This window comes from Condylura cristata, unplaced genomic scaffold (assembly GCF_000260355.1).
Source record: "Condylura cristata isolate star-nosed mole 26May11 unplaced genomic scaffold, ConCri1.0 scaffold00026, whole genome shotgun sequence".
Lineage (NCBI taxonomy): Eukaryota > Metazoa > Chordata > Mammalia > Eulipotyphla > Talpidae > Condylura > Condylura cristata.
Genome location: NW_004567127.1, coordinates 25,891,994 through 25,914,507, shown reverse-complemented (window position 1 = coordinate 25,914,507; position 22,514 = coordinate 25,891,994).

Below are 22,514 nucleotides of genomic sequence, written 5' to 3'. Positions count from 1 at the left end.
GCGTGCAGGCCAGGAGAAGTCTGCCACGCCATGTGGTCACCTCCGGGGCAGGCGGGAATCGAACTCATGCGGAAGCAGCTTTAGATTCTCAGTGCTGTGCTATAATCCGCTGCGCCACCAGGGAGGGCCACAAATAAATAAATCTTTAAAAAAGAAAAAAAGATACCATGTCTATAGCTGTTACTGTATGGACAACACAAAAAATTGAAGATATATTCTTTCTGTATTCAAAAACTATTATCTGGTTCGGTAAAAATTCACTCATGTCTTTGATGAACAAGTTAGGTTCCTGCATACATAGGACTAAAACTTAATTAATGAAATTTGCAAGAGAATGAGGGAGAGTTTTAACAGTATGCCACTTATCAGATGTAATAACAATAAATTTATTGGGAAAAGAATTAGAACTGGCATGCTTGGTTGAATTGGAATCACAGATAACTTAAGTATTTGAGTTTGGCAAAAATCAATGAAAGTATTCTGGAAGAATTGATAGGATGGAATTTATAGTAGAGTATATCACATATGTGATTATTAATTGTGTACTATATATTTTATATGAATATAATTGATAATAAACATAAAGCTAATAAATGTATACTTATTATTATTTTTTAAAGAGAGCTTGTTGTTGAGCTTTACCAGCACAGAACTAATCATATATTCTCCCACAAATTACGTTAATGTCCTTGTTGTATTCTTGGCCCCAAGCAACTGTTGATTTGCTTTTTGTCACTGTAGATTAGTTTTGCCTGTTTTAGTGTTTTGTGTAAATGGAATCATACTCTTTTGTATCTTGCTGTTTTTGTTCAACATGTTTCTGACATATATCCTTGTTGTTATAATATATCAGATAGAGGTATGTTTTTTTTCTGATTGCTGGGTAAGATTCCAATTCCATAGTCGGACATACCATGTTGTTTTTCACTTATGGGTGGGTGATTTTTCTTGTCTTCAGTTTTTGGCTATTATGGATAAGACTGCTATGAGTTTTTGTGTACAAGTCATTATATGGACCAGGTTTTCATTAATTTTCAGGTAAATATCTCTAAGTAGCTTCACTAAGTCATGTGAGAATACATCCTTTAATTATACGAAGGTAGTCATTTTTCTCAAGTAATTACTGAAATTTCCATCTACTGCACATGCTTCATTGTGTTCATCTTTTGAGTTTCATCTATTTTTTTTTAAAGATTTATTTATTTCTTCATACAGAACTGGAGTACAGGCTAGATGTACAGGGGTGATGAGAGGCTTCACCAGAGACAGAGTGGGGAGCAGAATAGGCAGATCGATGAAGTACACTGCTGAGGGGAGCAGCGGGTGGTCCAGAGAGGTCTGCTGCGCCATGTAGTCCCCTCCCAGGTAGGGACTGAACTCATGCTGAAGTGGCTTTAGCTTCTTAGTGCAGTGCTTTAACCCGCTATGCCACCAAGGAGGGCCCGAGTTTCATCTATTTTAGTATGTGCGTATTGGTATCTTATGGTGGTTTTATTTTTATTTATTTATTTATTTATGCATAGAAGAACTGGGGTGTGGGTGTGGGGCTGAGAGGATCCATCAGAGACAGAGTGAGAGCAGAACAGGAAGATCCACTGAAATACATTACTGAGGGGAGCCACAGGTGAGACAGGAGAGGTCTGCTGTGCCAGGTGGGTCACCTCCCTGGCTATGCTACAGTAGCTTGTGATAGCTTGATAGCACTGAGACTTTAACCCCTGTGTGACCAGGGAAACCCCTTCCTGTGGTTTTAATTGGCATATCATTTTTGAATAAATTAAAAACATCCAGCTGAAGATCTAGCAGAATGAATTATAGAGGAGTCAGGTCAGAAGAGCAGTTTAAGGTCCTCCCTGGTGGCTCAGCGGGTTAAAGCACTGCACTGAGAAGCTAAAAAGCCACTTCCGCATGAGTTCAATTCCCGCCTGCCCCGGAGGAGACCACATGGCGTGGCAGACCTCTCTTGACCCGCCTGCTGCTCCCCTCAGCAGTGTACTTCGTGGATCTACCTGTTCTTCTCCCCACTCTGTCTGGTGAAGCCTCTCACCACCCCTGAGCCTCTGGCCTGTACCCCAGTTCTGTATGTACAAATAAATAAATCTTAAAAAAAAAAAAGGAGCAGTTTAAGAGCCATAAACAAGCTGTGCATTATGTGGCGCTCAAAGTTAAAAAAGAGTACTTCAGGGCCCTCCCTGGTGGTGCAGCAGGTTACAGCGCAGCACTAAGAAGCTAAAGCCACTTCAGCATGAGTTCAATCCCAGCCCTGGGAGGTGACCCACATGGTGTGGCTGACCTCTCCTGGCCTGCCCACTGCTCCCCTCAGCAGTGTACTTCACTAATCAGCTTGTTCTGCTCCCCACTCTGTCTCTGATGAATCCTCTCACTGCCCCCGCACCTCTCGCCTGTACCCCAGTTCTGTATGCATAAGTAAATAAATCTTAAAAAAAAAGTACTTCAAAATTTACATTGAATTTCAAGGCAAAGATCATTTGTTACTTTGGTGTGCATGAGTTTAGAGAAAAAAATGATCATCAAGTAGAAACTTCCACTACTATCCACCCTAAAACCTGGAATCCCGTACTGTCCATGTATGAATGTTGCAAGTATATCATGAAATGTTCTTTCTGTGGTCTGAACTCCTATAGAAGGAAAATTTCTCATTGAGTAGAACTTTAGGCTATCTCTGAACCTCCTCCCTCCACTCATATTTTAGTTGTGTTTTTTTTATGGCAATAACATTGGTTTGCGACACTGTATATGGTTTCAGAGTCAGCTTCATACCTCTTCAAATGTGTGACACCATGCCTAAGCCAAATGCCCATAGTCCTTCACTATAGACCCTTGGGGTCTCTACCCCTATAACTGTCCATCCTTACCCACCCCCTCCGGAGCCTCAGTTTCTACAGTCAGATTTCCAGAGTTTATTGTGGTTTAGTTTTTTCTGTTCCTTTGTTTTGTTTCTCTACATTCCACAAGTGAATTCATCATGTTCATTTCTTTCTCTAACTTATTTCACTCAGTACAATCCCCTTTAGTTCCATCCATATTGTCAGAGATTGCAATAAGAAAATTTCACCTTATTTTGTATTAATGCCACATCTTCTTTTTCCATTCTTGCATCTTTAGACACTTGTGTTGTTTCTATAACTTGGCAGCACAATTTCCCCAACACCATTTGTTGGAGGTACTTTCTTTTCTCCATTGTATGCTCTTGGCTTCTTTGTCATAGATTAATTGCCCATACGGAAGTGGGTTTATTTCCGAGCTCTCTGTTCTATTCCATTACCCTGTATGTCTATTCCAATACCATACTGTTTTGATTACTTTGATTGCCATTTGTTCAGCTTCACTGAGCTTACTCTTGCAAGCTCATTCTTCATTTCCAGACTGACCTAGGTTTTCTCATTTGTCCATTTCCAGACTGGCACTTCACCATCTGCAATGAATAAATAGATTAGAGGTGAAACTGCATTTTATCCCAAATATCTTTGTATCTGGTAATTTTTTTTTCCCCAAGAGGATGTGGTAAGTCATCTGAAATATCCCTTGATTTATTCTTATTAGGCTGTAATCAGCACACTGGTAAATGCCTACCACTTAGGTTTTATCTTATTTGTATTTATGGTGAATAACGTCAGTGAAAAAAATGAATGAATATGGGCATGAATGAGTTATAAGATTCTTGGTTAAAGTCCTTAAACCTATTTGAAGGGTGGGTGGTAGTTGCTGACAAATAGTCTTGGAAAGACACATCAGGGAAGGTAGAGTTCTGAATTCTTGTTTTAGTTAAGTGAAGACTTGAATGCAAAAAGGAAGAATAACATCTCTTTCAAGATTCACTTAGAAAAGAACCAGCAGATTAAGATGTGGCAATAAAAATCCTGATTATCAACTACAAAGTTGATTCTGGAGGCCGGAGACGACACTGTACACCTCTCTATTCACAGCATTCCACAAAGTGTTAGGTAACTTGTTTGCATCTTTTCTTCTCACCCAAGAAGCTCTCTGAGCTTCTCCAGGGCAGACATAGCATTTTATTCACCTCTGTAACTACTTTAGTACATAACACTGTAATAACTGCTTGATAAGGTTTTGTTGAAAGAATGAAACAATTCAGGGAGGTGATAAATTGGGGACAAGGTTTAAGAGACAGAAATAAAACTGAAAGTTTGTCTGAGAATTGACTGACTATGGATTCAGGGAAATGGGGAAGACTTGAAGTTACAACTTCATATTTTAGTTGAATTCTTCAGCTTGCTTCAGTGCCAAACAAGGATTTATAATAAGATACAACTGGCTTGGTGTATATTTATGGACTTTGTACAAAAGTCTTAGGTTGTATATGATTCAGTCTTCTTATACAAAGGTTTTCTGAAAGAAGCAGTTTCTAAGGACAGTGAGATTCTTTTAACAAGTAAACGATACTTTCTCCTAGGGTTAATGCAGAAAGCTAGAAGAGAAGAGCTGAAAGGCATCATAAGGGAGCACCACAGTTAAAGGGTGCTACTTCCTTTCTTCTTCCATCTGCCTGGTCTCTCCTCAGCAGTCTGATGTGAATCCACTAAGAATAACCCATAAGCTTTGCATTTCTATATCTTTCAGCATTTTCAAGAAACCTGAGATTGCTAGGTCCTTCTTTATGATCTGAACACTTTGACTCTGCATACTCCTTGACCTGACTTCCTTCATCCCCCTCTTTCTCTTTTGACTCCTACTTTTCCTAAAAATGTGGTATCTGTATCACTGTCAACTAGATACTGAATCAAAATGTCACCTGACATAACACAAAATCTCCTTTCTTGAAACTCAAAGAGCCAGGATGCACTGCTTAATGACAATCCTTTATTGCTTCTTTGAGAGATACATTATGTCCTCATATCACAAAGATTTTGGCTCCTAGCTCTATGTATTTTTTCTCTTAACACTTTTCATCACTATAACTGACTTTAGTTTCTATGTTAGTAATTGTCCTACCACGTTAAATTCCAAATTCCTTCACCCCTTCCTTTCCAAAGATCTTGTCCTCTACCTATTGCAACAATATAGTCCCTTAGTTGACCTTCTGACTTTGGGATTGTCTGAAATGGTAGTTTCATATTTTAAATATAAGCATCTCACTCTCTAATCACCACTTCGTATAATTTGAGCTCACTCCCTATTACATAATTGACAATTCTTTCATTCCATGGCTTTATACTGATTCCACAACCCACTGTGAATCTCCTCCCACCCCCAACCCCCATTCCTTAGTAAACTTGGGTTCTCAGTCTAATTATAAAATAGCTCAAGCCTTGCATTGGTATTTGAGGTTTTGATGACTTAACAATGTTAAGTCTGCTGCCATCTTGTGCCTGCTCAAAAGGACTAGATCATTTCTAACCCTATATCAATTAGACACTAAGAATCATGTCCTGTTTTATTCCTGCACAAATGGCCAGTTATACTGAGATAGTGACCAATATATGGCTTTCACTACCTCAATAATCAAAATTTACCTTTCTGAGTCCTATTTCCATTGAACTTCCTCCTTGATCTGTATCTAGCCTCACACTTCACACTGAAAGCAGCTCATTATCCACTCCACAGTGACTTTCCCTTGCCTTGTAGATTTGGCTTTGATATTTCTGGTCTTTGCTTATTCTTTAACAGGTGTATTATTTTATCACTTCCCTGCATACACTCTCAGCTGCCTTGCCTTTTTCTTTATCCCTTCATGGTATTTACTTGGTAACATTCAACCTTGGTTGAATCCAACTCAATTTTATGAAAATTTATATATTTATGTATACAAGAACTGGGGTGTAAGTCAGAGATGTAGAAGGTGAGAGGATTCACCACAGAAAGAGTAGGTATACCAAAATACACTACTGAGGCGAGCTGGGGGTGAGACAGGAGAAGTCTGCTGTGCCATGTGGGTACCTCCCTGGTTGAGGATCAAACTTATGCTGTAGTGGCTGGTGATAGCTTTATAGAGTTGTTTTTAACCCCTGTGCTGGGGAGGTGCCTGAATCCAACTCTCTTTGATTTCAGACCTTTATAGTTGATCACAGCTGGAGAAAAACAGGTAAGTTGAACAATCTTACTTGAAATCTCTCACCACTTTCTGAAATTTTGAGTCATTCTAACTCACTCTCCAACTCCATTTGTTCATTTGCTCTCCTAGGTGACTGCTTGCTTTTTATCAAACTTTCAATATACACTTTCTCATCTTAATTCCCGTTTGATAGCCTTGCTTCCTATTCTACTAAGAAAATAGTGTATCTTAAACAACGTTATATGGCTCCACTCTCATATCCACCAGTCTGCTTGAAACTATACTAGTAAAACCTGTCCTGCCTTTATTTTTAGGAATGAAATCTCTGTGTTTCTCTCTAAGTCCAAACTCAACACTTGGGCTCCACCAATTTCCCTCCTCTCTTCCTATTTTATGATTTATTCCTATCATCATTCAGATATGTTGTAACTTCTCACATTTGAAAAGTCATTTCCTGACTTCTCATTTCCCTGCAGCTTTGCCATATTTTTCTGATCTATTTCTGGCACAATTCTTTGAAGAGGTATTGTTTGCTTGCCCCCATATTTTCATCAACATACCCAATAGTTCACTGAAATCACTTGTCAAAGACCATTGAAGATCTCCACATGGCTAGACTCAGTGGTCAGATCTTAGTCTTTAACTTTCTTGGCCTCATAACACTTGTATTATGGGTTATCACTTTCCTTTTACAAGCTACTTTCTCTCCATCTCCTTTATCAATGATTTCTCATCTTCCTATCTTATCCTTGACTCTTTCCTTCTTTATTCACTCTTATCCTTGAGTGATCTTATCCAGACTCTTGCTTTTGAAGCTATTTTAAAATTGGTAATTTCTAAATTTGTATTTGAACCTGTACTTATCTATCAGGCTGTTCTTTCAACAGGTCCATTTGAATGACAGACTTCAAACATAACATGTCCACAATTAATCTGCCAATTTCTCTCTTCATCCCAACCTGCTGTGTGTGAATTCTATCCTTCCAATTGTTTATGTTAAAAACTTGATTTGCTCATAATCTTGTCATTTTCTCCTACACTTTATCCAACATACGATGAAATCCAGTTTTCTCTAGCTTTATCTATATCTTTAAATTATGGAAGCTTCTATCTACCTCTACTGATTTAGAAATCATAATTTCTCGCCTGAGAAGGCTGGAATAGCTTTCTAATTCTTCTCTCTCCTACATTGACTTACTATAACATTTACTGCCAAACAGCAGTCAAAATGATTCTTTAAAACTTATAGATCACATTATCTTTCAGCAACTTTCATTGACATGGGATTGACAGAGCAGGAGAAAGCTTTATTACTATTTGTAACATCCTTTGGTAACAGACTCTTTGTGATCTCTCAGATACCATGCCCTGTAGCCTTCCCCTGTGCTCCCTAACTACGGGCCCTCTTCCTCTTCTTTAAACATGCCAAGCACACTTCCACATCATGGCCCAACTTCTTTCTTATGCCTGATGTGTTATACTGTAGTAGTTACATGGGTTTCTTTATTTTATGGTCAAATATTTCTTATTAGATAAGCTTTCTTTTATCACCACATTTGAACTTTTACCCTTTCCTCTATTGCTTCCCCTTTCTTTAAAAAATTATTTGTTTTTATTTTTGTGTAGAAGAAGATCTAGGGCATAGGCTAGAGGTGTGTGAGAGGTGTGAGAGGATTCATCAGAGACAAAGTAAGGAGCAGAGCATGCTGATCCATTGAAACATACTGCTGAGGGGAGCAGTGGGTGAGACAGGAGAGATCTGCTGTGCCATGTGGGTCACCTTCCTGGCTGGGTATCAAACTCAAACTCAGGCCATAGTGATCGTAGGGCTGATTCTTAACCCCTAGGCCACCAGGGACACCCTGCTTTACTTTCCTTACCTTATTTCCCTTCTCACTTATCATATACATTTACTTAAATTTGGTTTGTGTACCTCTGTCTTCCATGCAATAAAGTTTAAAACTGTGGCCTCCAAATCATAAGAGGCCTTATAGCACAAAGTAAGTGCCTACTAAGTATTATTTAAATTAATTAATGTGAGATTATTTTCTCTCTTGGTTTCCTGACTTTTGTTTTACAAAATGCTTTTGTTAAAATTCATCACATAGTGCCGTAAGAACCCTCCAGAGTGCATCCCTACTCCCCTCCTATTGAGCTACTCCCAGTTCATCATTGGGCTTAGTGGTTTACTTTGTATATCATTTCCCAAATGCTTTCCATTGACTTTAAAAAAGCAATAAAGCAAGCACAAAAGCAAACAGCAAATCATCAGAATGAATTTATTAGAGTAAAGTAAATATTGAGGAAATAATAGTGGAATGGAAATGACGCCTGGGGATGTTTAAAATAGTGGGAGATTCAGCCAATTTGAGGAGATCTGGAGCGAATTCTACAGATGTCTACAGCATTAGCATAGAAGACTTGAGGAGCAGGCCAAATTTGCAGAGGTAAGTTGGAATTCGTCCAGAGTGCATTGTCAAAATTCTTTGCGGGCATTCTAATTGATTTAAAAAGTAGCAATTAGCTCTAAAAACCATTATTTATCTATTTCAGCATTTTCATTAGAGTGCCATGTAGTTATTAAAATGCACACTTTATATAAAACTTGTGATCATCTGTCCCTTGGCCTGAGGATTTGTTCCTATGACCCCAATGCTGGGTGGGGGTGTCTCTCCTGCGTGGCAGTTGGAGGAGGTGGCAACCTCAGCCGAGATCACAGATGGTGATCGAAAACAATATGATTCAACCCGCTTAGGTGACCTTGACTAGGCTGTTCATAGGTCTCTCTGTGCTCTATAAATTACAGGTAATTACGCAGAAGTAGGAAATCAGCTCATTCCCTGGAGTCATCTGTGAGGTACAACTGATTTCACTTAAGCCTGAACACCAGTAAAGTATATTAATATCAACTTAACTTGTGGTAATTGAGGTAGCAATAAAGAATTATCCCTGGAATATTTTATTCCCATGATTATCTGAGTATTTAAAATGTGTAGGTGGCTTTTCTGGGTCATAGTATAAAATGTTCCATTCTTTTCCATCAGGAACTTAGTGTCATTAGTGTCTGGCAGACAACACTGTGTTCCGTCATTTTCCTTGTCCCTTGGATGCATTTTTATTAGCCAAACCATCAAGTAACCTTATTTATTATTCTAGATAGAAGCATTTTGATTTCATTAGCATGGATAATTTCCCCCAAACTTATGTAGACAGACTACAGCCAAAGCTCCCTTTATGACAATTAAGATATACTGTTTTTTTTTTCTTCTGGTGCCCTACTATACAATTAAGATACTATTCAAATCAGAAAATTTATTAGTATATTAACACACTAATTGGATTACAAACACATCCTCTTATTTCTGAAATGTTTATGATTTAATTGACTTGTTTAAACTAATTTTCATCTCCCTGTGCAATTATAACTCGTTGTTAATTGAACTTATTTACATGTGGAATACTGATACTGCATTCCCTTGTACCAAGAAGATATATCTAAGGGTCTCATCAGAGCCTTAGGTTTCTGGTTTTCATTCTTTGAATCCCTGAAACTGCTACTATACATGATACCAATCATGTAATATTATTTGCTGAAATGTATTAGAGTTAGTTGCAGTAACTTTTAGAACATATAAGTATGATGCTGCTAGTCTAGAATCATTCATTTATCCACATGCACTATATGGAAAGAGCTACTGCTTACAAAATGTATTCTCTTCCTGCCCTAATTTAGGTTGAGGTCCATTACTGCAGTGACCAGGGCCGGTGTCACAATGGTAATGGATACAGTGTCATGTTTTAGGCATTCTGCTCTGCTGTTTCCATGTCTGGAATGCTTGCTGAATTAAAAAACTTAAAAGGAGACAAAAAAGAGAACTACATGCACATTTATAGAAAGTTATTTTAAATGCCTTGTAGAGCCTGATGATGATGATACTTCTTATATCTGGATAAAAACCATGATGATCTTATGACAGTGTTTTCCTGGAAGAAGGTAGCTAAGACTTGAGCAGATTTGTTTTTGAGGACATGTAACTTTGCAGATTTCATACTTAAATCTTTAAATTTCCTGCCATTCTTCTTGTAGTGAGGTATAACCCCAGCTGCAGAGAAGTCCAGCATGCTTCAGCCTCCTTCCTGCCCCTCCCCAGGTCTCCCAAAGCTCAACACCACCCTGACTTGGAAGCCTCTCACTGCTCTACCTTCCTTTTCCCGTTTTCACCTGACTGAATTCCTAAACTCTAGAGAATAGCTTCTTTCAACTTTTATATGGACAGTCTTTTGTGTTAGGATTATTCAGCTCAATAATTGTGAGTAGATGTTCAGTAACTGTTTCTGTGTGGCTGTAGTTCACCCATTTTTATTATGGTGTTGTATTGCAGTATATAAACATAGCATGAATGGTATCCCTGTTCCATCACTGATGGGCAGGTTAGAGCTGTGACTTGGAATGAAGCTGCGCAGTCAGAAAGGTACAATTTACTTTTCAAAGAAGCTCATAAGGATTCCCATTGTTTCCTATTCCTGCTAATACTATATTGCCCCATGTTATGATAGCCACTCTGACTTTAATCTGTATTCTCCTGTGACCCATGAGGTCAAAACTCTTTTCCTAATTTATACTGGCTTTCTACATGTTTCCTACTAAAATCTTTTGCCCATTAAAAACAAACAAACAAACAAACAAACAAACAAACAAACAAACAAACAAACAAACAAACAAACAAACAAACAAACAAACAAACCATGTTATTTTGACCCTCCCTCCCTGGTGGCGCAGCAGGTTGGAGCACAGCACTGTGAGGCTGGTCCTGGCAGCTTCAGTGCAAATTCAATCCCCGGCCCTGGAGGTGATCCACGTGGTGCAGCAGGCCTCTCTTGTCATGCCCGCTGTTCCCCTCAGCATTGTATTACAGTACATCTGCCTGTTCTGTTCCTCACTCTGTCTCTGGCACCCCCCACAACTCCAGCCTGTGCCTCATTTCTTGTATGCATAAATAAATAAATCAGAAAAAAAGTTTTTAAATATTTAATTTCTTTATTTTATTTTATTTTATTTTACATCAGGTGTAGTCTCCATAGCATTTCATAACCAGTTCACCCATGCACCACCACTTTAGTTCCCTGTGCACTTCCCATCCTTGTTTTGAACCCTCTTTCTTCCCCTCCCCTGAAGAATGTCTCTGAGTTATAGTATTTTTGTTGTGGTTGTTTTTTAATTATTACTGTTTTCCCCAATCCCTATTTGGTTCCCCTATATTCCTCCTATAAGTGAAACCATTCAATAACAAATGTTTTTAGATACCTTTTCTTTCTGATTTTTGGAAATTTCTATTTGCATAAAGAATTCTTTGCTATATGTGTTACACACATCTTTCTTGTAATCATGTGTTTTGCTTTTCATTTAAACATCTGTTTTGATGAACACAAGCCCTTAATCCTTTTCTCCTTTTGCTTTGAAGTTATGAAGATATTTTACTCTATTACTGATTACAAGGAGATGTGTTGCCATTCATTTAAATATGCATTATAGTTAGTTTTGGTTTTAGGGTCTATTTCCTTACATGTTTATATGGTTCAGAACAGTAAATTATATTTTCCTCTTTTCTCTAAGTTGCTGAATTTATTGGTACAAAATGTTGACCACTTTTTAATCTGTTGTTAGCAAGATGAGCTATAGAGGTCGACTCATGTTCTTGATGCTGCACAGGCATGTGGTAATCTCTTTTTCTACGTTAGGCTGATAGTGATGGGTGTTTGATTTTGTTGATCTCTCTATGAAACTAACTTTGGCTTGTTAGTTTTCCAAAGAGTTCATTTTAAAATTTCTGTTCTTATTTCTGTCCTACTACCTGCCTTTTTTTTTTTTTTAAAATGCCTCTGTAGTGTTTTGAAGGTAGACACATTTTATCAACATTGAAAGCTAATCACTTGCCTGCAACCACCACTTCAGCTGAATTCTATGTATTTTGCAAATTGTAGTTTCATGACTGGGTACATAATATTTTTTATTTCTTTTGTGAGTTCTTCAGCTCATGTGACAATTAATTTCCAAATAATGGAGTTTTCTTAGGTATATTATTTATTTTTAAGGATTTATTTAGGTTCCCTACCTAGTGGAGCAATAGGTTAAAGCACAGCACTATGAAGCTATCCACAGCCACTGCAGCAGGAGTTTGATTCCCAGCCAGGGAGGTAATCCACATGGCACAGCAGACTCTCCTGACCTGCCTGCCTCTCCCCTTAGTAGTCTGTTTCAGTACATCTGCCTGTTCTACTCCCCACTCTGTCTCTGGTGAATCCTCTCACCCACCCTCCATCCCTGCACCTCTGGCCTGTATCCCAGTTTTTGTATGCATTAATAGATAACACAGGCGAGATCTGCCATGTCATGTGGGTCACCTCCCTGGCTGGGGATTGAACTCTTGCTGCAGTGGCTGCAGATACCATCATAGTGTTGTGTTCTAACTGGTTGAGCCACCAGGGAGAGCCTTAGATATCTATTAATGATGTTATAATTTAGGTTTATTGTACTCAGAGAACTCTGTATAATTTTGAGTAATCTTTTAAAAGTTAATAGACTTGGATTTTTAGAACTGTATTAGATTTATGAAAAACTGAACAGGTAGTTCAATGAAGCACTGTGTATCTAGATCTTTAGCTACTATTTAATTAAATTGCTTGTTTTGCTATTGTTTAAGAATTCTGTGCATATTTTGTGTATAAATCTTTTATGAATCTATGTCTTGCTACTATTTTCTCAGTCATTATTCACTTAACAGTCTTTCACAGTGAAGAAATTTTACTTTATTTTTTATTTTATTTTTTAAAAGATTTATTTATGTATACAGAACTAGGGTACAGGTTATGGGTGCTCAGGCAGTAAAAGGACTCACCAGAGACAAAGTAGGGAGCAGATCAGGCAGATCAACAAAGTACACTGCTGAAGGGAGCAGTGGGGAGACAAGAGAGACTTGCTGTTCCATATGGTCAGCAGCCTGGTAGAGGAGGATGAACTTGCAGTGAAGCTGCTCCACTAACTTCATAGTGTTGTGCTTTAACCCTTTTGCCACCGGGGAGGGCCCGAAGAAATTTTAAATTTTAGTAATTTAGCTAAGAGTTGTGCTTTTGTTCTTTAAATCTAGAAATTCACAGAAAGACATTTTATCATCCAGATGATTTCTTTCTTTTTGATTACTTAGATTTTCTCCTGTATTAGCTTGCTAGAGTTCTGCAGTTTAGGTTTCGATCTATTTTGAATTGATTTGTGTTGGAAAGGCTACCCTTTGTGTTATGTGATCCACTGCCATAGATAGATAGGCTATGTTTATATGGGTTCACTGCTGGGCTTTCTAGTACGCAACATTGGTCTATTTGCTCATTCTTCTACCAGTACCACATGGCTTTGATGCAAATGCTATTTATACTGTTGATATACTATATACTTTTAGGGGATAATGACACAAAAAAAGGAGATCTGTATTGTTCAATATTAATGCAACTAATACATATTTTTAGAATTTATGAATATGAAGAACCAACTCACTATTCTCTGAGATAAAAACATGTTTTCTTTCTATTCTCTTCATTTCTTGATCACTAGCAGAGTCTTTATCAACCATGTCTGTTAACTTTCTGAGATCATCTAGACTTTCTTTTTTATTTACCATGTTCCATAATTTTTATTCATCTACTTTCAAATTCCAAAACCACCCCAGTATTTTTAGATATTTCTTATAGGATCAGCCCACTTCTTTTCTTTTGCAGCTCTCACAGCTTTTCACAAATTGTGTGGCATAACAAAACCACCTATCTATTATTTTATGATTCTGACAGTCATAAATCTTAACAAAAATCTGTCTTGCCAAAATCAAGGTATTGGCATCACTGCAATTTTTTGTAGGCTGTAGGTAAGAATCTGCTTTTCTTGTCTTTCCGAGCTTCTAGAGAACTCCTTGCATTCCCTGGCTCATAGTCCCTTCCTTTCTCATACCACACCCATGCTGTCTCTCTGTCTCTCAAAAAGACCCCAGACCCCATCCATCTCAAGGTCACCTGAATTCCATAGGCAACCTTATTACTTTTGACATAGAACATAACATATTCCACATTTCAGGGATTAGTACATGGGTATCTTCAGGGATATGTTATTCCTTTTACCACCATTGTGATGAATGGGGAAGGGTTAGAAAAACACCTTGAGTTGTAAGTGCATTCTAGTTTGTGAAATCTTTGGCTATATGAATTCCTGTCCTTGAACTTCCAAAGTAGAGAATTGACTTTGGTATATAAAAAAAATAAAAAATAAAAAATAAAAGGCTTGCACAAGAAAATAAAAACTCATTGGACAAAAACCAGGTGTAAGATAGATTGTGGTCAAAATAGATCATTTCAAATCTGATGGTGGTATAGTTTGTTTGGGAGGTCCATTTCACACACAGGCAGATCATACAGTGTGAGACAAATCTATTTTACTGCAAACATATTTATCATTTTCAGCTCTTCATTCAATTTGCGTTATAGGAAATTCATTTGGGGACGCTGAAGAATACCTCTCTAATGCATGCTGTTGATTAAACAGGGCAGAGTAGCAGTGAACCAGAATTGGTAAAGAGTTATAGAGGGAGAAAGCAGTGGGAATTGATGTGAGTAATGGTGTCTATCCACGCTTTGAAAAATCCTCTTTAAATTACACTTGTGAGTGGATGGGAGAGCACATTCTCTTGAAGCAACTATCAATCCTCTGCCCAGGTTGTAGTTCTCTTTAATACATCAGCGACCTTTCCTTCTAGCTCCCTTGCTCTTCTGCTGTCTAGAGATGAGGAGCCTGAAACTTCTCGGTGACAGAAGGATGGAAGAGCAATTGATTTAAGAGTGAAATCAAAGAACAGATTATTTCGCTTCAAATTCCCTGGACAATTAAGTCAATCTGCAAGGGTGAAGGTTTTCTCAGTATAGGGTTTTACAACTGAATTGCATTGAAATTTTAACTTACTCCTTTTTTAAAAGAAAGTAAAGAGTTCTAAGATGAGCAACAAGTTATCAGTATCCTTTATTGGTTCGTAGAGTGTATTCTGATGCCTTTAGCAATGTTTTTGTTTAAAATAGAAACACAACATTGTCCTCAAGGAGGAATAATGTAACTCAGTAACTCAGTGAGAGCACACAAGATTAGTCATACAGATTTGGGTTTAAATCCTAGGTTTTTTTTTTTTTTTTTTAGTAAAGAGCTGTGTGGCCTTAGGCGAATTAATGAATATCCTTATCTATAATTTGGGAATAGTCAGACTTAACTCATTGGGTATTTATGATGCTTATATGTGGGATAAAACATGGAAAGCATTTAGTGAAGTACCACAGTATAATGCCTTGACTTCTTCATCTTCCATGAACTGAAGATACCCTTTCTGGAGTCAGGGGACTGCTGTACTGAGAGCTAATTGTGAGAGATGTGTGGAGAGTGGTAACAAATTGTTGAACAAAGAAATGTCAATTAAAATTACTTAACTCACTGGAGAGGCTGGTTCTGCTGCTTTACTGGTTGCACAAACCACTTTTAGTTTCAGAAGACTCTGTTATAAAATATAACTATCTATATGTAACTTACAAAGAAGCCCTGAGGGGGCCCTCCTTGATGGTTCAGTGGGTTGAAGCATAGCACTAAGAAGCTAAAGCCACTTGAGCATGAGTTTGATCCCCACCCCAGGGGTGACCCACATGGCACGGCAGACCTCTCCTGACCTGCCTGCTGCTCCCCTCAGTAGTGTAATTCCTCTATCTGCCTGTTTTGCTCTGTTGAATCCTCTCTGGTGAATCCTCTCACCACCCCTGCACCTCTGGCCTATACCCCAGTTCTGTATACATAAATAAATCTTTAAATAGAAACAAAAACAAAAAACAAAGAAGCTCTAAGGATTAGAGGAATGACATGGAGATAGCTGGCAAGGGTTTAGACATTCTATGTAATGATGTGTGTGGTAGGAATGACTACTTTCAATATCTGTTATAGTTAATTAAGTTTTTTGTAGAATTGCTAACTTCTGCCTCTTTAATACAAAATGTTTATTTCACTCTCTTCCTATATCATAAAACCCCAATGTAATCAGCTCTATTTAGGTTAGTGGGGCACAGGGGCCATGGAACATGTCTTTTGTCCAATGCTATAAATAGAAAAATGTATTCTTGCAAGGCTAACGATAAAAATCTTAGAATGTATTGCCTCCCTGGAACAATTTTATACATTATGGCCAGATCTGGTATAACATTATTCATTCTTATATATGGATGCAGTGTGTGTTTGTGGGAACGCCTAGTACTATAAACACTGTGCTATGGTTTTTAGAGGAAAGTGCTCCCACTAAGCAGCTTATACTTGAGATACAACATAATCGAGTGACAAGTAGAGGTTCAGGTGTCAGAGAGCCCTTCATTTATATCCCAGGTTTGCTATTTACTAGTCGAGTGCCTGAGTGAGTTTATCTCTCTGTTGTTCACCTTCTCCATCTGCAAAGGAGAATGGCATCGATACATCCCCAGTCAGTGTTGGGAGGAATGAATGAAATAGCATATGGCAAACACTTTGTAAGTACATAGGTATCAGGGATTAGCTGTTAAACATTACTGTTGTACGTTTTGTTTAAAAACTTTTCAGAGCTAGTGTTTGTATTTATGTGCTACAAAATGAGAAGTTAAGTGGAAGAGGCCATTTGAGACACAAATAACAATTTCCTGAGTGTATGCTATTTTGTGCATTTGCCCAGCAGTTGAAACCCTTATGACGATAGTATTTGATAGTCTTGATATTTAATTATTGCCCCCAACTTTAATACTGACTAACTCCAAAAGCAGACTTGTAGGATAGATGTCAGATTTAAAAGTGTAATATTATCCTTAAAAAAGTGATAAGTGTTTTGTTTTCTTGTTACATGGAGTTTATATTAAGAAAAGTATATTTTGGAGTCTAATCTATTGTGGCCTTTTCTAACACTTTAAACAAAATGTATATAAGAAAATATAATGCTTTCTATTATATTGTAATTGATTTCTCTATATCTTCACATGCTCAGGCACACCATTGTGTTTTCACAGCCTTTGTATCTTTTATTAAATGCAATAACATGGACATAATATTAAATAAAAGAACAAGGGTAAAGATAACTCAGCAGTTTGTGTCTGTGGCATTTTCTATTACTTATCCTGGGAGGCATTAAAGCATGGCTTTTGTTGATTCACAGTAGGAAATAAAAGTTAAAGAAGTTGACTATGTAATCCATCTTTCCATACACAAATTAAATCTCTCTCTCTCAATGTTTACATAGTGCTTATTTCAGAATATAGAGGAATATGCCTTTGCACATCATCTAAGCTATTTTTCACTTTTTAGCGAGATGCTAGACTGATTTTAGAGACTAAAAATAGAAGTAACACCTAGATAACCAGCCATGTGTGCCCAGTTTTATTCTAAGGTTGTGGAATAAAGTAATGTGTAAGGAGAGACACATCTAAGGGTATAAACTATATCTTCTTATTACCTATATTCATGTATGACCTGGGCAGCCTCACTGATGGCTCAGGAGAGATTACCCCACTGGCCAGGCTAGTGGAGAAGGAGAATACATTTTCAACTTCAAACCAACCAATCCTCAGTCTGAGTTCACACCCCTACCTGCTCAGGATCCTGGAGTCTTGAACCCTATCTCCTTACCCCAGACTTCCCCAGGCCAGTTTCTGGAAAATTGGAGACCACCTCTATTGCCCTAGAGCTCAACTGAAGTTTTTCAACTCTCCTATCCTCAGCTCCCTCAGCTGATGATTCTGCCTTACCCATTCCCTTTCATGGAAATCAGTCATTCCCCCCCCCCATACCCCCTCCCCCTATGCTTCTCCATCCTCCATCCCTGGGGTAGGGTATGCTCCCCTCTCTTGGGAACACTGAGTAACAGCTGCCATTTCAGTAATGCTCATCTCTCACTTAGCCTGTCGGCTTCCTCATGCCTGAATAAAAATAAAAATTGGTGTTCACTTTGAAAGGTAAATTCAGGACATTTTCATAATTAAGATTCATTTTGGCATCAAGAAAATGATAGGAGAAAGAATAATTTCTCCCATTGGGTGGGCAGGGAAGGAAATAGTAATAAAAAGTGTTTTCCCCTTCTTTCTTCTATTCTATAAGCAGTTGTTGATTATCTTGATATGTTCTTGTGACTTTAAGCATACGAACACAGCTTTGGGGAGTAATATCCCTCTAGGGGCCCCATCCAGTGAGAGATCAGAGAAGAACATCATTGAGTTTACCAAGGGTATTAAGTACAAGTATATCACATGGGAGAGGAAAAGTGATTGATCCTAAAACTGCTGGAGTGAGGGACCAGGCTGAAAATAATGAAAGCGAGAAATATTTTTATAAATGAGTGACGACCTAGTGGATATTTCCATTTTCTTACTCTTCTTTTAAAAGGTGTGAAACTTATATACAATATAAAACACCCATGAAAATGTCAGTCCTGGCCCTCCCTGGCGGTGCAACAGGTTAGGATGCAGCACTGCAAACTAGCAGCAGCTGCCTCAGTGGGGGTTTGATACCCAGCCCTGCAGGTGACCCACATGGTGCAGCAGGCCTCTCCTGTCCCACCCACTGCTCCCCTCAGCAGTGTACTTCGTCGATCTGCCTGTTCTGCTCCCCACCTCTGTCTCTAGTGAAGCCTCTGCCGCCCCTGCACCTGTGGCCTATACCCCAGTTTTGTATGCATAAATAAATCTTAAAAAAAAAAGTGTCTGTCCTACCACTACTGACAGATGTCTGCATAATCCCCTCACCACAATCAAGATAGAATTTTCTATCAACAAAGTGTTTCTCTGTCTATTTTCAATCAAGCTTTCTCTAGTCCCTATAAATCACTAATCTCTTTGCTGTCCCGATAGCAACACCAGTGGCTTATTAACCCTGTGTATGTGTGTATTTCCCCCCATCTCTTCCTTTTATCTTGATTTATGTGTCTGTCCAACACCAGGATATCTGGGTTACTGTTGCTCTCTGGGATGTTTTGAGATCTGATCTTGTAAGTCCTTTAATTCTGTTCTTCATTTTCAAAATGTCTTTGCCTTCTTCAGGTTAATTTTAGAATGAGCCCCAACATTTCTACAAAGGACCATGCTGATATTTTGATTGTGATGGCACTGATTCTGTGGGCCCAGTTTTGAGCATTGGCTTCTTAATATTTTACCAATACTGGGCTTTCTAAACCATGCTCATGAATTTTGATGTTTTTATTTAGGTTTTGGAAATGATTTCCACTTTTGTGAGAAAAGCATACCCAGTAAATTTTGTAGACCTTCACTTTGACCATATAGCTTTGCCATGTACTGGTCAGCAATTCTATTTTTAATCACATGAATAAAATTGAAAAACAGTAAAGTAAGGTAAAATATTAAGTTATGAGTTCTCAGTATTTTTGTATCCTTTTCATTCACCTGGTAACAAATGCCTCCTAGGAATTTCTAGGAACTGCTAAGTCATGAGTTGGTTTTAGTGGAAGAAATATTCATTATTTGCTCTATTCGTGGTGCCCAATGGTTTTCCTGTGTGAAGTTGCCAGTTCACCACTGGGAGGAATCAGTAGCTAACAGGAGCAATTATTGATAAGCTGTGTAGGAAATATGTGCAAGAAAGGAGGCGAGGAATATTAAGAGTGTTCTGAACATTATTGCTACAGTGATATCAATATTACATGAATAAGGATATAACTATGCATTTTATTATTTGTTGATACATTTAATCTTGGAATCAATTTCTTTGGGTTCAATGATTTCAAATGAAGACAGTTCATATTAAAAAAAAATTCAGTGATTAAGTTCTAAATTTCTGTTTTCCCAAAAAGTCGATGAAGAATATTTAACTTACGAAAAACAGATGCTGACAACTGCTACCTGCCACAGGGACCACAGTGATATCAATGACTACATGGGAAACAGAAGACAAATATGCTGAGGAAGCATCAGAACCAACTTCAGAAGTTAATAATTATATTAAGAAGAATGTGCCTGAAGAGTGTGATTTAATATGCAGCTGCAGATGGTATGTTTACATGGCAGTCTGTGAAATATCATTTATCATTTAGATAAAATGACTGTTTAAAGTGCCTTTTATTCAATTTTTATTCCAGATTTTTGGATGCATCTATAAACACTTCAGCAGTAGCTGTGAGTGTGTTTGACTGTACTAGAAGAAACATATCTCTATCATTAGATGGTGTCAGGTTTCTATCAGAATGCTCAGTCATCCAATAGAACTACTTGCTTGCAATAATGGATCATTTTCCCTCATCCTATTTATGGCATCTATGTAAAGGTGTTGGATGTTTATAGTCTGTCTGATGTGAAATTTATGATATTACAGTGGATGCTTATGTTAAAGTCAGTTAAAGATTCAATCTCCTACATAGAGTGACTTGGTTTTACTGTATTGTTGAAAATGGTGGCACTTAGCTCAGGGAAACAGTATTATTACTGAATTAAGAAAACGTGGAACAATAGACTCAGCATTCATTGTTAGGAGCACATAATCATCATTGTTCCTATCCAACCAATGTTAAGTGATGCAAGTGTTGTCAAATTTATATAGTTTGAAATACATACAGTTTAAAGTAACTGAACTACAAAGTTTTTAAGCTCCTCTGATAAGAACAGGAAAAGAATGTTAGCATATTTTAGGTTCAGAAAACTTTAGGAATGGACCCAAATGCTCTACCACCATGGTGTCAAATCTTTCTCTTTTTTATGAATCTTGCAAAAACTTTGTTACCTTTAACTCAAAACTGGTTGGAAATACTTAATCAGTGCATTTATAAGTGAAATATAAAAAAACAACAGATCTTAATATTTTTTAGAAAATTGCCATTGTTCACAAAGCAGAAACTTGCATCCCCTTAAGGTAGAAAAGCTGGGGATAAATTTATTAACTATTCCTCAAATGCTGTGTAAGTTTTAAAATTGAAATTGCAAAATTGCACTTCAGAATATTTCTAAGTGTAGAGGCAAATATTTTGATGGAGCTTCTATTTTAAACTGTATAAATTTATATTCTAAGCTAAAAAGGATTGAGTTAGTTCTATGAGTTTTTATCATTTACATTTTGTAAAAGATGTAAAGAATGTGGAAATAAAGAAGAGTTATTTGAAGATTTTTGTTTTGTGAAAATGTTTGTGAAGAGAGATACTCATAGTTGAGACAGAAGTCATAGCCTGTAACTGTTTGGGGATGGAATATTTACAAAATCCAGCATATAAAATGAGAAATTTCACTGTTTTGCAGAATTTGTTTTGTTTGTCTTGTAACTGAAATAGAGAGTAGTTTTTTTTGTTAAGTACATTGTAGTTTATAGAGAGAATTGATGAAAATCAACAATTTCCATTGAAAAATTCAAATGTCAATTTGAAGATAGTTGCAAGCAATTATTAATAAGTTAATAATATGATTATATTGGAAAAGTACATACTTCAGAACAATTACCTGTGACATGTAAGAGACATAACCATGATTATTCTTCCATGATATTTTAAGTGTATAATTAATAGAAACAAAGTTGCTTAAATGAACATATGTATGATTTTATCTTTAGAAGAACTTTTATGCATTTTTGGAAATAAGTTTTCAATAGAGCTATCTTAGAAATCAAAAATATAAAAAAAAACTATTGGTTACTAAATAAGTACTTCAAAATGTGCATTTTCTGATTTTAAATTTGCTGTTATTTTCCCAATCTTCCAAATTAAATGATAAATTATATGACCACTTACCTTATCAGTTCAGCACTTGGTGATAATCACTGTTAGCAAATTGGTATGTATCTTTGGAAATGTTTTAAAATTCCTCAAATATAATTTTTCCTCTCAATGTAAGATTTCTCTTTAACTTACATATTTTTAGTGTTTGTTCAGATTGTATATTACTCTAAGAGAAGGCCTATCAGTAAAATTTTGGAAAACTTTTAATATTTATAAAATGTAAAACAGTTATTTAACTGATTAATTCTTTTCTTATCTTGTCTATCCATTCCTATTCCAATCATTCCCAAATTTTATTAGTCTTTGTAGCAATATCATCAGTATTTGTATTAATAGGGCAGGGGTCAGCAAAGTGTGGTCTATCTTTATATGCCTGGTTGGTCCACTGCCTCTTTTTGTCAATAAAGTTTTATTGGAACACAGCCACATTCACTTATTTATGTATTACTTCTGGCTTCCTATAAAAAGTTATGATTCATTTGAATGAGTGGGTTATATACAAATACATACAAATCAAACTATTTTATTATTTGAGCACTGAATTTTTATTGAAGTTTGGAGTATTATATTGGCAATTAACTATACTGTAAGTAGGTTTGTACAAATGATATATTGTGGCCAGATTTCCATAAAAGTAAATTCTATAGTCAGCATTTAAATTTTGATATTTTCCCATTGTATATGTCAGTTAAAATTAA